This window comes from Typopeltis vanoorti, chromosome 7 (assembly GCF_054136105.1).
Source record: "Typopeltis vanoorti isolate ZY-2024b chromosome 7, IOZ_Tvanoo_1.0, whole genome shotgun sequence".
Lineage (NCBI taxonomy): Eukaryota > Metazoa > Arthropoda > Arachnida > Uropygi > Thelyphonidae > Typopeltis > Typopeltis vanoorti.
This window is the reverse complement of record NC_143555.1, coordinates 10,815,568-10,833,466: the sequence shown is the minus strand read 5'-3', so window position 1 is coordinate 10,833,466 and position 17,899 is coordinate 10,815,568. Positions and strand designations below refer to the sequence as shown.

Sequence of the window (17,899 nt, the reverse complement as noted above, 5' to 3'; positions counted from 1 at the left end):
TACAGCATTTGGCATGGTCAATTAATTCGTTAAATTAGTTTTTTATATCATTTTTTGGGATACTGTTGAGGGTCATTGTTACTGCGGCTTGCACGTTTTCAGTGGTGTTGTATCGTTTTCCTTTCATTGGCAAATGAAGTCAGGGGAAGAGAAAGAAGTCACGGGGTGCTAAATCAAGTGAATATGGCGAGTGATCCAACATACAAACTTGGTTTTTGCTTAAAAACTGTTTCACAATGTTCGAACGATGAGATGGTGCATTATCGTGCAAAAGTGACCAGCTGCCTGCATCACAATACTCATTCCGTACACGATGAATTCTCGCTATCAATCACTTCAAAACTTCGAGATAAAACTCATGATTAACCGTTTGGCCAGGAAGAATGAATTCTTTGTGGATAATGCCTTTGGAACATAGAAACAAATCAGCATTGTCTTTACTTTCGACTTCTCCAAGCGACTTTTTTCAGATGCCCCTCTTCTGGTGATCTCCACTCACCACTCTGGCACTTTGCTTCTGGCTCATACTCAAAACACCAAGTTTCGTCAACAGTAACAATTGTTTCAAGGAAGTTTGAGTCCTTACAAGCGGTTTTAATTAGGTCCTTGCAGTGTTCAATTCGATACATTTTTTGGTCATTAGCCAACTTGTGGGGAATTCAATTTACGAAGGCCCAAACTCTTGGTCAAAATATTGTGCACAGCTGATTTTGGAATCCCCAATTTATCTGCAATCAATCTCACGGACGATTTCGGGTTTTCTTTGATGAAATCACACACTTTTTGGATGTTAACTTCGCTCAGTCCAGTTTTTGGACAGCCCAGCTTTTTTGTCATCCTCAAGAGATATGACCACTTTGAAATCGCTTAAACCACTCGTAAACTTGAGTACTGGATAAGCATTCATCACCGTATGCTTTTGGAAGCATTTGATGCGTTTTGGCAAAACTTTTACCAAGTTTAACACAAAATTCAATTGCAGCTCTCTGTTTGAAATTCATTTTCCGACCGTTCGTCAAAATACACTGTCACTCTTGGCACTATAACTCGATTTCTAACGAAACAAATGTCATAAACAGTTGATATGAAGGTTACTGCTTTTGACAACAAAAAGATACAACAGGTAGCGCCACCAGTTTCTTCTATTTTCAAAAAGTTCGATTTCTTTTTGGACAAAGGGTATATTCATTAAGGGAGCAGACAACATGAGTTTTCTCTCATGTTGTCTGCTCCCTTAATGTCAGGCATGAGTTTTTTTTTTTTTAAACTTGTTGATAGCTGGTCTCCACTTTCATCAATAACAGATGATTAGTCATATGTAGCTGACATGCATAGATGACTATACTCTAATAATATATAGCAGACAATTACAGCTATCTTGTGTTCTTAATTCTAATTTGTTTGAACACCGTGCAAGTTTCACAGTCAGTTTTTCTGCATTTTGGAATTAAAATCTCAAATTTTTTTCAGGAAGAAAAATCCTGCTTGCCTGCGACAAAGTTTGACTAAACGGAAAAAAAGCTGGGAAAAAAAAATTCCTCTGCTGAATTAGCATCATGGCTGTTACCACAAGGATAATATGGTGCCTGTTTCATTAATAATTCAGTTTTTAAAATCTAGCTGTGATACAGCACTTTCCTGTATAGTTTTGCAAGGAAAAATCGATTTTTCTCTGCAACAACATACCTGCTTACATTTCAATTATATGACAAAGTTGTAATCTGCAGTGAGTGAAACATGATTTATAAATTATGATAGCGCAAATACTAGCTGGAACTGCAAGAACAACATCAGCACAGAAAATAGTGCTACTGATATATGTCGGAGTCTCCGTAGCTCAGTCAGTATAGACAAAGCCCTTTGGTCGTAAAGATCTGGGTTTGATTCCCGGTTTGGACTTATCAATCATGTTCAAGGATTTCTGCATAAGTAACGGACTAGATATGAACAAAGATCTGCAAGTCGAACTACGTCATGCAGAGAAGAAGAGAAGAGTATACAAAAAAAAAAAAGCTTACAGGTAATTTATTATGTCTGTATATGAATGCTAGGCATCAGTGGCAGACATAGTAAACAATATCGAGTGTAAAGAGCACAGTTTTTAGGAAGGATAGACAGAACAGAAGAGCAGGAGATGTGTGGCTAATGATATTGGATGATTTGAATCTAGTGGCTAGTAAAAGTTTTCCATGTGGCAGGGAGTTTGAACCCATCTGGTGTGAGGTGGAGTCTAACAAGATCAAATACATGCTGAAGTGTTGTTACAGACCTAGTAGATCAGTTGCTAGTGAAAAGAAATGCATTCCCAAATAAACATGATAGATGTGAAATGAGTAATCATAATGGGAACTTTAATTATCTGAACATCCATTGATCAGCAATGAGATCTGAGGAGAAGAATAAAACTGAATTTATCGAGCTTTTATTATTATTACATGACACTTTCAAGGAGTCCAAAGACTCATCGAGGAAGGGCACCTCCTTTACAAAAGTCTCTGTCTCCACCAACTACAATAAACCACAACTACCATCATCATTTAGACCAGGGCTGTCCAACCTTAGGTAATCTGAGGGGGCCGCATTAAAAAAAAAAAAAAGATTTATCTGAGGACTAACCGCATCATAATGCTTATCTAGTAATTTGGTGAGCAGCAGAGACACAACCTTGATAGCTGAACAAACGAACAACACTAATTGCGCGTTCCCGTTCCCCGTGAGCACCTGAAGCATGCGCATTGGAACAAAACAGTGTAAGAATGCTTCTTTGACATGTCTAATATTTGAAAAACATGTGGGTATATAGTAATGCAAAAACACAAAATAAAATTTCCAACATTGAGATTATCGATTAGTGATAGAATTAAAATATATAATACACATTTGATTCAAATTGTTATTTTATTTTTTCGCTTGTGAAAATCAAAACCAACAGGCTGCACAAAATCACACTGTGGCCGCATGCAGTGTTTTGGACAGCCCTGATCTAGACCAATGCCATTTACCGCCTGCCACCACCACCACCACCACTAGCATTTTCACAGATAATCACAAATATGTCCACATGCCCACAGAAGGATTTGAATCTGCAGCCTTTTGGCTGGAGAGCAGATACACTAACCACTTGGCCAACCAAGCCGGCACAGAGCTCTTGTGAAATAACTTCCTCAAGCACCATATGACAGAAAGTACTTGAAGTCAAAGAGAGTGAGATCTAATTAGAGTGTCAGAGGGCTTTCAGTGATCATGTGGAACTGACTTGGGAAGTGGCTAAATTTATGAATGTTCCATTCAGAAAAGGTTACATACTGAAGTACAAAACAGAAAATTATGATGTATGCTGTGATCTTTGCCATAGTTACTGGATTATAAGGATATAAAAGTGCATGGGAAGCATTTAAAAATTACTTATAATGGTTCAATATCAGAATGTGTCCCTGGAGTTCAAAGAATACATCAGCTAGGATGTGAAATGGATGTGTAATCTTGTTAAGCAAGAGATTCATAAGAAAAAGATCATGTGGTAGGAATACCATGTGCATAAGGATGATGTCAATTATGAAAATTATAAAGTACAGCTAGAAGAGTTAAAAACTGTTGTATGGAAAGCAAAGCTGGTAAGACGAGGCTCTGCAAGCTAAAGACAACCCAAAAGAATAACTCTATTGAATGCAGGTGGTATGGATTGTACAATATGTATGTATGGTATGCATCCCATACCAGCCTCATTCCTGATTAAACGTAATCAGGACTGTGGCTGATGTGCAGTACTTATCATAACACTATGATTTCAATAGGCTGGAACTGTGAGCATGTGCTGTCAGTTCAATGTTAATAAATGTAAAGACATTCACATTTATTTTAATGTGATGAGATATCAAGTATCATATGATATTGGTGGGATTATGCTAGAAGAAATTTCTTCAAATTCAACAGTGATATCTATATCCAAATTTTTGGACTCCCAATGAGCGAAAATATTAGAGGACAATTGGCCAAACTATTTTTGTCACATCTGGAGTCTAACTTATTAAACCCTTCCCTTGGCATCACATTTTATGGCCGATATTTTATCTATTGGGGAATCAACATATATCACTTCCCTACAAGCTTCACTCAATTACTTTAGTAATAGACTAAAGTTCACTATAGAATAAGAAACAAAATATCCATAAATTTCCATAAATCCATAAAATTTAACCTAAAATCTGGAATTGTAAAAGAATAACTGATTAAAAAATCAGTTGTTCTTTTACAATTTATAAATGCATATAATTTTTCAATCATAGTTATCTTAATAATGAGATTAAGAAATTAACACAAAGTTTCGAAAACTGAAATTGCTCTATGCAATTAATAAATTAATAAATCACACCAAACAGCCAAAATTTGTTTAACCAGTCCTACAATTGAAGAAAATTTTCCAACACATAAAATTAGAAAACTGCCAAACATCCATAATACTTACAAAGCATTTAAGTGCATATTTAAACGTACTGATTACAAATTAGTTTTCATTACCAATCACAAATTGGTCATCCCCTTAAAACCCACCAAACTTCACTTGCATGAAGAGATATTGGAATACCACAATGTGATATTTCCTTATCAACATGATTGCGAAGTCACCTACACAAGTTCAACGATCAGATCACTATGGTCGAGACTACAAGAACACTTTCATGAGTGAAACATATCCATTCTGGAATATCTAAGTAACAAGAACAACAATAACACATGAACAAAAAATTAAAAAGAATAAAATACTGAAAAAACTGAAATCACAATCCATGCATTTGAACAGAATCACACTCCACGGATTGAAAAAGCTGTCATAATTGACATACAAAACAATGAGACAATGCTAAGAATTTCAGAAACCATAGTCATAAAGTGTGACAGGAATTCCATAAATGTTCACTGCTCCTATGTGATTTCAGAAATTTAGAAGCTTCAACCACATGCAAATTAACCCAAGATGTCTGCCAATAAGTAATAACCTAGAAAATTCAATGCAACTATAAAAAAGCCAATGACATACACCTCACTTTCATTCCCTTGAACTCAAGATGACTCGTATGTTGAAATGGCTCACACACTGTAAAAAGGCGTGTTTTTATTTTTATCTTTAATTTTAATTTTCAGTCATTCATCCTTCATGTGAGCCCACCATGTCACCACTGTATGAATTCCTCTATTTTTAATTTTGATATTTTATTTTCCATCTTTTTTTATCTTTACTCTATTCCAGTCTGAAACACTCCATGCATTTTTGATTTAATCGATGGTCTTTTAACTTCTTTTTATAGTTCATTATTATTTTAAGAGTTCTGTTTATATTTTTACTGATTTTATATTTATTATTTAGAACATTCAATAGCAACTGAAAGAAATCATTTTGTAACCATCCAGAATATTAATACATGAGGACTCTAACAGTTTATTGTAGTTGCATTTATCTATTTATAATATATATATATATATATATTTTTTATTTTTTAATTTTTTTTTATTTTTTATTTCTTTATTTATTCATTTGTTTTTCTTTTCTATCACTAGAGGTCAGGCTAGAAAAAAGATTTATTAACTACGTAGATTTAGTTTACTGGTATAGAAAGCATGAGCATGTAGCTTGGTTCTGTATACAGTTGTATTCTTCCGATGATGACCTCGATATAGAGGTCGAAACGTCATGTTTTATTTTATTTGTAATTAATAAAATAATCTGTTCAACACGTGTGTTTTTGAGTCCCTAAATCTACAAATATGAGGGATGATACTGGGATTGTGGAATAGAGATTGTGAATACAGCTGGAAAAAAAAAAAAAAACCTGTAGATGGACTTTTTAATTTTATGGAGAGTAAGGAGAGGACAAGAGGGCATCCATGAAGGTTGAGAATGAATGTAGTCCAGAAGTGGGGGAGCTAGATTCTTTTCTCATAGAGTGTTGCATGATTGGAATGGATTGCCTTGGGCAGTATTGAGTGCAGGTAGTGTGAATGAATTCAATAAAAGTTATCACAGCTGGTGGATATGTGGCCTTCCTCAATGAGTCCTGAACTCCCTGGCGATCTCATCTATTGGTGTATTTATAAGATAACTTGAAATTTGTCATTTTGATTAATCATTTAAAAAGTAAAATTAGGAAAAGCAAAAGTATGTCTGCAGAGCCCAAGAAAAATAACTTTAGGCTCAACATCATAAATGATAATCACTATACAAGAAAGTTATTAAGAAATGCAGCTTTTTTTTTTATTACCCTTTTTTTTTAGTTTTTCACATATTTTGATGCAATAGTAACAATGGCCTTTTAGAAACAAATTTAAAATTAAAAAAAAAAATGTTATATTCAGGCAATAACAATCAAGGAAAAGAAGGAGTAGCCATAGTATTCAACACAAAATACGAGGCTAATCTTCTTGAATGGCAGTCAGTCTCAAGTAGAGTAATGTGGGCAAATATGAGAATGGGGAACTGGACAATGAGACTTATTTGTGCCTATGGTCCCACAGAAGGTTCTACTAAGGTAGAAGTGGAGGAATTTTTTGAGGCTTTAGAAAAAGCAACTGACACAATGAAAAAGGAAAAGTTGGTCCTTGTTGGGGATCTAAATAGTAGAGTAGGAAATGATTGTGAGACATACAAAAATATTTTGGGAAAATTTGGAGAAAAGAGCAAAGCTAATAATAATGGCAAATATCTGTTGGATTTCTGCTCAGGACATGGACTGGTTATTACTAACACCATGTTCCAACATAAAAATGTGCACAAATTCACATGGAGAGAAGAGGCTAGGAATAAGAAAAGTCTCATTGACTATGTTATTGTTGATACTGATGTTTTCTCCCTGGTGCAGGACACCAGAGTGTACAGAGGATTTGAAATTGGAAGTGATCACTATTTAGTCTTGAGCAGGATAAAATTGAATTTCATATTGAAAAGAATAACATGTAAGAAAGTTTTAAAGCAAATAAAAGTTGAGCAGCTCTCAGCTGTAAACTGTAGACTAAAATACAGAAATATTATTGAAAAGAAAATGAAAGAGTTTGAGAACAGGAATCAAACCTTGGAGATTCAGTGGCAAACTCTGAAGGAAACATTGATTGATTCTGCCAGAGAGGCATGTGGTGAGGTTGTGTGCAAAGATAAAAAAATCAGAACTCCCTGGTGGACACAGGAAGTTAAAGAGACAGTGAAGGAAAAGAAGAAAGCATATCAAAGGTTCCTGGCAAATAAGTCAGCTTTTACTCTTACAGAATACAGAGACAAATGTAAGAAAGCTAAACAGTGTGTAAAACTAGCTAAACAAAAGTCATGGGAGGACTTTGGCAAGAATATAGAAAATAAATATCAAGAAGGTGGCAAAATATTCTGGAGGTTGTTGAAGAAGCTTAGGAATGGAGGAAAGAGTGCTGTAAAAGGAATTAGAGATGATAAAGGTGAAATGAAAACAGGAGAAAAAGATATCCTTGAAGTATGGAGTAATTACTTTGAAAAACTGCTAAATGAAACAAGCAGTGATGATAGCACAGTGATAAAAAACACTGGCCAGGCATGCAGTCAGGAATATATATCCATACTTGAAGTAGAAAAAGCCATCAAAGGCTCGAAATGTGGAAAGGCAGCAGGAGTAGATGATATTCGACCAGAAATGCTGAAGTATGGTGGTATAAGAGTCTTACAGTGGCTGCACTGCATAGTTCAGAAAGCCTGGACAGAGGGACGAATTCCCGATGATTGGAGTAGAGCTCTCATAGTACCCATATATAAAAAGGGAAATAAAACTGAATGTGAGAATTACAGAGGTATTTCCCTACTGAGTGTTCCTGGCAAGATCTATGCAAGTATACTTGAGAAACGGTTGAGAAGAATTGTGGAAGGAAAGCTTGGTGAAGAACAAGCTGGATTCAGGCCAAATAGAGGCTGTCAGGATCAGATCTTCACTTTACGACGAATAGTCGAGAAAGCATGGGAATATAACAAAGATCTGTATTTAAGTTTTGTTGATTTGGAAAAGGCATATGACAAGGTGCCAAGAGAGAAGCTATTCAATACGCTGCAGTTATATGGTGTCAATGGGGCATTATATCAAGCAATACTTAGTCTTTATTTGAGTTGTGAGTCAGCAGTTAGAATTGAAGGAAGTACAGGAAGATGGTTTAATGTTAAATCTGGTGTGAGACAAGGATGTACATTATCCCCTCTGTTATTCATTATCTATATGGATCACATTATGAAGGAATGTGGTATTAAACCTGATATCAAAATTGGAGATGTTAATGTCAGCTCTTTGCTTTATGCGGATGATGTTATACTTCTAAATAAATCCGCTACAAGTCTGCAAGATTCTCTGACTAAATTAAATAGCTGTTGTAATAGATATGGTATGAAGGTCAGCAATAAAAAGACAAAGACAATGAAAATAGGCAGAATCATTGAAAATGTCAACTGTGTTGTGAATGGAGAACCTGTGGAACAAGTAAAACATTTCAGCTACTTAGGCACAATTTTTACTGAAGATGGTAAACTAAATATAGAAATAGACAACAGAATCAGCAAAGCTGGTATCGTGGGAAGTCAATTGAATAAATTCATATGGAATAAGAAAGAAATTAGTCGGAACACTAAATTAGCTGTATACAAGACTGTGTTCAAACCAATTTTAACTTATGGATCTGAGAGCTGGGTCAGAAGTAAAACACTTGACCAAAGACTAGAGACCGCAGATATGAGAGTCCTGAGAAAGATTAGAGGCGTGAACAGATGGCATCAATGGCAATATCATATTAAAAATGAGGATATTAGGAAAGAACTTGACATTGTCAGCATCCAGGAATGCATTAGCAGAGCTAATCTCAGGTGGTATGGTCACTTAAATAGAATGGGAGAGGAAAGATTAGCAAAAAAAGTGTTCTCTGCCAGGTTGGCAGGAAAATGACCCAGAGGAAGACCAAGATATAGGTGGATTGATACGGTACAAATTGCCTTAGACGATAGAAATATAAGATCTGATAATGTTGGAGTCTTGACAAGCAATAGACTGATTTGGAGGAAAATTGTAGATAGGAAGTTAGTAATGATGTAATTTTTTCATGTAGTACTGTCATATCCTGTACACCCCTTGAGGGTACATGGCAGGAATTTGATGATGATGATGATGATGAAAAAAAAAAAAAAATTAAATTTAAAAAGTTTCAAATGAGAAAGTTGCTATCTCTTCCTCAACTCCTTCCACACACACACACACACACACACACACACACACACACACACACACACACACACACACACACACACACACACACACACACAAATGCTTTGGCAGCTCATTTGGAAGATGGGGACTTGTTTTTAAATCAATAAACAGCAGTAATAACTATGAATCGTTATTTAAACATATTTTTATTCTTAAAAGAGAAGTTATTATTTAAAAAAGAAACTGCTGTAAGAAAACAGATGGTCAAAAGAGGTGCATGTGTAAATGGAATAACTTTTATTTCAAATTAAATGTCCAGCTACGGGGTGCTTAAGGGTCAAAGCTGTATAACTGAGAGGAGACTTCCACATAGCCTTTAAAGGAATGCGGAGAACCGACCAGGGCTTCTGACCTAATGTCCAATCCTCACCTTCTCGTGGTGCACCCTGTTGGGTATCTACTTTGATACTGAACGAACGAGGATGGGCTGGCAATTTGGGATTTAGCCGACCAAATTGTATTCTTATTGGTTAAACCAAAATAAAAAATGATGGTACAACATGGCAAAATTTCATGCCGGCTGGGGCGTCGCCTGGTTAAACAAGGCCCCCGTTGTTTTCGCCAGGGAACCAGGGCGAACAGCGAAAAGTCAGCTACTGGAACAAATCTGAAAACAAACCCCAACTCAACATCACCAGAGTTAAAGATCGGTACTATCAACGTAAGAAACCTGAATGGCAAAGAAATGGAGCTAGCTGAGGAATTAGATAAGTAGCAGATCGACATAATAGGGGTGACTGAAACAAAAAAGACCAAAACTGGTGAGATCTTTCTGAGCAATAAATACAAAATGTTATATTCAGGCAATAACAATCAAGGAAAAGAAGGAGTAGCCATAGTATTCAACACAAAATACGAGGCTAATCTTCTTGAATGGCAGTCAGTCTCAAGTAGAGTAATGTGGGCAAATATGAGAATGGGGAACTGGACAATGAGACTTATTTGTGCCTATGGTCCCACAGAAGGTTCTACTAAGGTAGAAGTGGAGGAATTTTTTGAGGCTTTAGAAAAAGCAACTGACACAATGAAAAAGGAAAAGTTGGTCCTTGTTGGGGATCTAAATAGTAGAGTAGGAAATGATTGTGAGACATACAAAAATATTTTGGGAAAATTTGGAGAAAAGAGCAAAGCTAATAATAATGGCAAATATCTGTTGGATTTCTGCTCAGGACATGGACTGGTTATTACTAACACCATGTTCCAACATAAAAATGTGCACAAATTCACATGGAGAGAAGAGGCTAGGAATAAGAAAAGTCTCACATTGACTATGTTATTGTTGATAGTGATGTTTTCTCCCTGGTGCAGGACACCAGAGTGTACAGAGGATTTGAAATTGGAAGTGATCACTATTTAGTCTTGAGCAGGATAAAATTGAATTTCATATTGAAAAGAATAACATGTAAGAAAGTTTTAAAGCGAATAAAAGTTGAGCAGCTCTCAGCTGTAAACTGTAGACTAAAATACAGAAATATTATTGAAAAGAAAATGAAAGAGTTTGAGAACAGGAATCAAACCTTGGAGATTCAGTGGCAAACTCTGAAGGAAACATTGATTGATTCTGCCAGAGAGGCATGTGGTGAGGTTGTGTGCAAAGATAAAAAAATCAGAACTCCCTGGTGGACACAGGAAGTTAAAGAGGCAGTGAAGGAAAAGAAGAAAGCATATCAAAAGTTCCTGGCAAATAAGTCAGCTTGTGCTCTTAGAGAATACAGAGACAAATGCAAGAATGCTAAACACTGTAAAACTAGCTAAACAAAAGTCATGGGAGGACTTTGTCAAGAATATAGAAAATAAATATCAAGAAGGTGACAAAATATTCTAGAAGTTGTTGAAGAAGCTTAGGAATGGAGGAAAGAGTGCTGTAAAAGGAGTCAGAGATGATAAAGGTTACAAGAAAACAGGAGAAAAAGATATCCTTGAAGTAACGAGTAATTATTTTGAAAAATTGCTAAATGAAACAAGCACTGATAGCACAGTGGTAAAAAAACTCAACAGGCATACAGTCAGGAATACATATCCATACTTGAAGTAGAAAAAGCAATCAAAGGCTTGAAATGTGGAAAGGCAGCAGGAGTAGATGATATTCGACCAGAAATGCTGAAGTATGGTGGTATAAGAGTCTTACAGTGGCTGCACTGCATAGTTCAGAAAGCCTGGACAGAGGGACGAATTCCCGATGATTGGAGTAGAGCTCTCATAGTACCCATATATAAAAAGGGAAATAAAACTGAATGTGAGAATTACAGAGGTATTTCCCTACTGAGTGTTCCTGGCAAGATCTATGCAAGTATACTTGAGAAACGGTTGAGAAGAATTGTGGAAGAAAAGCTTGGTGAAGAACAAAGTGGATTCAGGCCAAATAGAGGCTGTCAGGATCAGATCTTCACTTTACGACAAATAGTCGAGAAAGCATGGGAATATAACAAAGATCTGTATTTAAGTTTTGTCGATTTGGAAAAGGCATATGACAAGGTGCCAAGAGAGAAGCTATTCAATACGCTGCAGTTATATGGTGTCAATGGGGCATTATATCAAGCAATACTTAGTCTTTATTTGAGTTGTGAGTCAGCAGTTAGAATTGAAGGAAGTACAGGAAGATGGTTTAATGTTAAATCTGGTGTGAGACAAGGATGTACATTATCCCCTCTGTTATTCATTATCTATATGGATCACATTATGAAGGAATGTGGTATTAAACCTGATATCAAAATTGGAGATGTTAATGTCAGCTCTTTGCTTTATGCGGATGATGTTATACTTCTAAATAAATCCGCTACAAGTCTGCAAGATTCTCTGACTAAATTAAATAGCTGTTGTAATAGATATGGTATGAAGGTCAGCAATAAAAAGACAAAGACAATGAAAATAGGCAGAATCATTGAAAATGTCAACTGTGTTGTGAATGGAGAACCTGTGGAACAAGTGAAACATTTCAGCTACTTAGGCACGATTTTTTCAGAAGATGGTAAATTAAATATAGAAATAGACAACAAAATCAGCAAAGCTGGTATGGTAGGAAGTCAATTGAATAAATTCATATGGAATAAGAGAGAAATTAGTCAGAACACTAAATTAGCTGTATACAAGACTGTGTTCAAACCAATTTTAACTTATGGATCTGAGAGCTGGGTCAGAAGTAAAACACTTGACCAAAGACTAGAGACTGCAGATATGAGAGTCCTGAGAAAGATTAGAGGCGTGAACAGATGGCATCAATGGCAATATCATATTAAAAATTAGGATATTAGGAAAGAACTTGACATTGTCAGCATCCAGGAATGCGTTAGCAGAGCTAATCTCAGATGGTATGGTCACTTAAATAGAATGGGAGAGGAAAGATTAGCAAAACAAGTGTTCTCTGCCAGGTTGGCAGGAAAACGACCCAGAGGAAGACCAAGATATAGGTGGATTGATACGGTACAAAGTGCCTTAGACGATAGAAATATAAGATCTGATAATGTTGGAGTCTTGACAAGTAATAGACTGATTTGGAGGAAAATTGTAGATAGGAAGTTAGTAATGATGTAATTTTTTCATGCAGTACTGTCATATCCTGTACACCCCTTGAGGGTACATGGCAGGAATTTGATGATGATGTCCAGCTACAAGTTCAGTGATAAAATATCTGGGTTTATTAGTCATTAGTATCAAGTACAAGTAGATTATCCACCAACTAGTTTCATGCACTAAGGACCAGTGGCTTCTTCAGTGTCATATATTAAGAAAGGATTACAAATTAATGGACTACCAATACTAATGGTAGTTGAGCCCAGATATTTTACCATAGAATAACTTTTTTAAAACATTGTAGAAAAGCATAAGTATTTCCTACTTACTCAGATTAAACATGTTTTTCTGATCTTCTCAAGCATTTATATACTGCAACTCAATTTCCCTTAATCAAATTCATAAAGAAAGAAATAATAAAATAGCTACTCAGAATAGCATTCTAGAACCACTAGAATGTGTTTGAGTGGCTTAACGCATTATTCCCAAAAGTTGTTTTACACATTTGATGATAAGTTTCTGTGACTTTTCTTTGCTACGTTTAATACAAAATTTGATGCCCACATGTGTAAATGGAATAACTTTTATTTCGAATTAAATTTCCAGCTGCTACAAGTTCAGTGATAAAATATCTGTGTTTATTAGTCATTAGTATCAAGTACAAGTAGATTATGCACCAATTTTCTCCAATTTATTTTAATACTTTAATATTTTATTTTAATAGTTTAATTCTCCAATTTATTCCTGAAACTGGAGAATTAAAAAAAAAAAAACCTCACGTTCATCCATCAAAGCACTACAGGTGAAGTGATACAATGACTTCAAGCTTATTTCATGACATGTCTACATAGATATCTGCTTACAATATAGTAGCATGCCCAGTTTCTTTAATAACGATAACTAGATACTTAAGGAATTGACAGCATACACATCATCATCATCATCAAATTCCTGCCATGTACCCTCAAGGGGTGTACAGGATATGACAGTACTACATGAAAAAATTACATCATTACTAACTTCCTATCTACAATTTTCCTCCAAATCAGTCTGTTACTTGTCAAGACTTCAACATTATCAGATCTTATATTTCTATCGTATAAGGCACTTTGTACCGTATCAATCCACCAATATCTTGGTCTTCCTCTGGGTCGTTTTCCTGCCAACCTGGCAGAGAACACTTGTTTTGCTAATCTTTCCTCTCCCATTCTATTTAAGTGACCATACCATCTGAGATTAGCTCTGCTAACGCATTCCTGGATGCTGACAATGTCAAGTTCTTTCCTAATATCCTCATTTTTAATATGATATTGCCATTGATGCCATCTGTTCACGCCTCTAATCTTTCTCAGGACTCTCATATCTGCAGTCTCTAGTCTTTGGTCAAGTGTTTTACTTCTGACCCAGCTCTCAGATCCATAAGTTAAAATTGGTTTGAACACAGTCTTGTATACAGCTAATTTAGTGTTCCGACTAATTTCTTTCTTATTCCATATGAATTTATTTAATTGACTTCCCACGATACCAGCTTTGCTGATTCTGTTGTCTATTTCTATATTTAGTTTACCATCTTCAGTAAAAATTGTGCCTAAGTAGCTGAAATGTTTTACTTGTTCCACAGGTTCTCCATTCACAACACAGTTGACATTTTCAATGATTCTGCCTATTTTCATTGTCTTTGTCTTTTTATTGCTGACCTTCATACCATATCTATTACAACAGCTATTCAATTTAGTCAGAGAATCTTGCAGACTTGTAGCGGATTTATTTAGAAGTATAACATCATCCGCATAAAGCAAGGAGCTGACATTAACATCTCCAATTTTGATATCAGGTTTAATACCACATTCCTTCATAATGTGATCCATATAGATAATGAATAACAGAGGGGATAATGTACATCCTTGTCTCACACCAGATTTAACATTAAACCATCTTCCTGTACTTCCTTCAATTCTAACTGCTGACTCACAACTCAAATAAAGACTAAGTATTGCTTGATATAATGCCCCATTGACACCATATAACTGCAGCGTATTGAATAGCTTCTCTCTTGGCACCTTGTCATATGCCTTTTCCAAATCGACAAAACTTAAATACAGATCTTTGTTATATTCCCATGCTTTCTCGACTATTTGTCGTAAAGTGAAGATCTGATCCTGGCAGCCTCTATTTGGCCTGAATCCAGCTTGTTCTTCACCAAGCTTTTCTTCCACAATTCTTCTCAACCGTTTCTCAAGTATACTTGCATAGATCTTGCCAGGAACACTCAGTAGGGAAATACCTCTGTAATTCTCACATTCAGTTTTATTTCCCTTTTTATATATGGGTACTATGAGAGCTCTACTCCAATCATCGGGAATTCGTCCCTCTGTCCAGGCTTTCTGAACTATGCAGTGCAGCCACTGTAAGACTCTTATACCACCATACTTCAGCATTTCTGGTCGAATATCATCTACTCCTGCTGCCTTTCCACATTTCAAGCCTTTGATGGCTTTTTCTACTTCAAGTATGGATATGTATTCCTGACTGCATGCCTGGTCAGTGTTTTTTATCACTGTGCTGTCATCACTGCTTGTTTCATTTAGCAGTTTTTCAAAGTAATTACTCCATACTTCAAGGATATCTTTTTCTCCTGTTTTCATTTCACCTTTATCATCTCTAATTCCTTTTACAGCACTCTTTCCTCCATTCCTAAGCTTCTTCAACAACCTCCAGAATATTTTGCCACCTTCTTGATATTTATTTTCTATATTCTTGCCAAAGTCCTCCCATGACTTTTGTTTAGCTAGTTTTACACACTGTTTAGCTTTCTTACATTTGTCTCTGTATTCTGTAAGAGTAAAAGCTGACTTATTTGCCAGGAACCTTTGATATGCTTTCTTCTTTTCCTTCACTGTCTCTTTAACTTCCTGTGTCCACCAGGGAGTTCTGATTTTTTTATCTTTGCACACAACCTCACCACATGCCTCTCTGGCAGAATCAATCAATGTTTCCTTCAGAGTTTGCCACTGAATCTCCAAGGTTTGATTCCTGTTCTCAAACTCTTTCATTTTCTTTTCAATAATATTTCTGTATTTTAGTCTACAGTTTACAGCTGAGAGCTGCTCAACTTTTATTTGCTTTAAAACTTTCTTACATGTTATTCTTTTCAATATGAAATTCAATTTTATCCTGCTCAAGACTAAATAGTGATCACTTCCAATTTCAAATCCTCTGTACACTCTGGTGTCCTGCACCAGGGAGAAAACATCAGTATCAACAATAACATAGTCAATGAGACTTTTCTTATTCCTAGCCTCTTCTCTCCATGTGAATTTGTGCACATTTTTATGTTGGAACATGGTGTTAGTAATAACCAGTCCATGTCCTGAGCAGAAATCCAACAGATATTTGCCATTATTATTAGCTTTGCTCTTTTCTCCAAATTTTCCCAAAATATTTTTGTATGTCTCACAATCATTTCCTACTCTACTATTTAGATCCCCAACAAGGACCAACTTTTCCTTTTTCATTGTGTCAGTTGCTTTTTCTAAAGCCTCAAAAAATTCCTCCACTTCTACCTTAGTAGAACCTTCTGTGGGACCATAGGCACAAATAAGTCTCATTGTCCAGTTCCCCATTCTCATATTTGCCCACATTACTCTACTTGAGACTGACTGCCATTCAAGAAGATTAGCCTCGTATTTTGTGTTGAATACTATGGCTACTCCTTCTTTTCCTTGATTGTTATTGCCTGAATATAACATTTTGTATTTATTGCTCAGAAAGATCTCACCAGTTTTGGTCTTTTTTGTTTCAGTCACCCCTATTATGTCGATCTGGTACTTATCTAATTCCTCAGCTAGCTCCATTTCTTTGCCATTCAGGCTTCTTACGTTGATAGTACCGATCTTCAACTCTGGTGATGTTAAGTTGGGGTTTGTTTTCAGATTTGTTCCAGTAGCTGACTTTTCGCTGTTCACCCTGGTTCCCTGGCGAAAACAACGGGGGCCTTGTTTAACCGGGCGACGCCCCAGCCGGCATGAAATTTTGTCATGTTGTACCATCATTTTTTATTTTGGTTTAACCAATAAGAATACAATTTGGTCAGCTAAATCCCAAATTGCCAGCCCATCCTCGTTCGTTCAGTATCAAAGTAGATACCCAACAGGGTGCACCACGAGAAGGTGAGGATTGGACATTAGGTCAGAAGCCCTGGTCACGTTGCCATCTTCATGGGAACTTAAGATAAAGACACGTGCACGCAAGTATTACATAACAGCAAATGAGAAACAAAGCGAGGAAGCTACCATTTTCCTAAAGTTCTGATGGTGCCCCCTGGCGGGCTATATTAGGTGTCCTTGGCCTTTGGGCTGAAGTTCTTCTGATATATGTTTCCCAAATTTGGGGCAGTCTCAGGCATCCAAATTAGTTGAAGTTTGGCATGTTCCTAAGGGCTGAGGCTGATGGAATCAGCCTCATCAATTTCTTAAGTATTTAGTTATCGTACCCAGTTTCTTTATTAACACTTTGAGTCCTATCGATGTAAATATACATCGATCGCACATGAACCCAGATATAGTACAAATCTGATAATGAATTTCAAGCATAATTATTATTTTCAGAATTTTTAACTCAGCGATGTAATACAATCCCATCGATGTATATTTACATTGCTGAATTAAAAATTCCGAAAATAATAATATATGCTTGAAATTCATTATCAGATTGTACTATAGTTAAATTTGAACCTTCAGCTTCATAAACCATCCTCATATATAAATTTTATTTATCAATAAAAAAGGAATTTATATTAGTATATCGTAATGCCTGCCCATCGGCTGCGTCATGTACGATCGCACATGTTCATGTTTATATTACATCGTGCCATCATAACTCTGGCTGCTCCAATCTAAACAATATAAGGGATTGATGACTCTCTTCTTGTGACCTATGACCAGGACCCAGTAGGTGTAAAATGGTTTTTGACTGAATGTGAATTAGAACAAATGCTTGAGGAAATACTCAATAACGAAGAATCTGCATTAGATGATTGGGCAGACAGTGATCAAGAACAAGAGGAAGCAGATCTCCCCACAAATGTGAGCTCCAAGTCAAGCGACAGTGATGCAGAACTTTGAACGAGGGGGTGA

At 36.1% G+C, this 17,899-nt stretch overlaps 1 protein-coding gene across 2 annotated transcripts in view; it reads right to left on the bottom strand.

Moving 5' to 3' along the window:
- LOC150104483 (zinc finger CCHC domain-containing protein 8 homolog) overlaps window positions 1-17,899 on the bottom strand; it is a 341,337-nt gene that overhangs the window by 30,234 nt on the left and 293,204 nt on the right. The gene's annotated exons all lie outside the window — the stretch shown is intronic.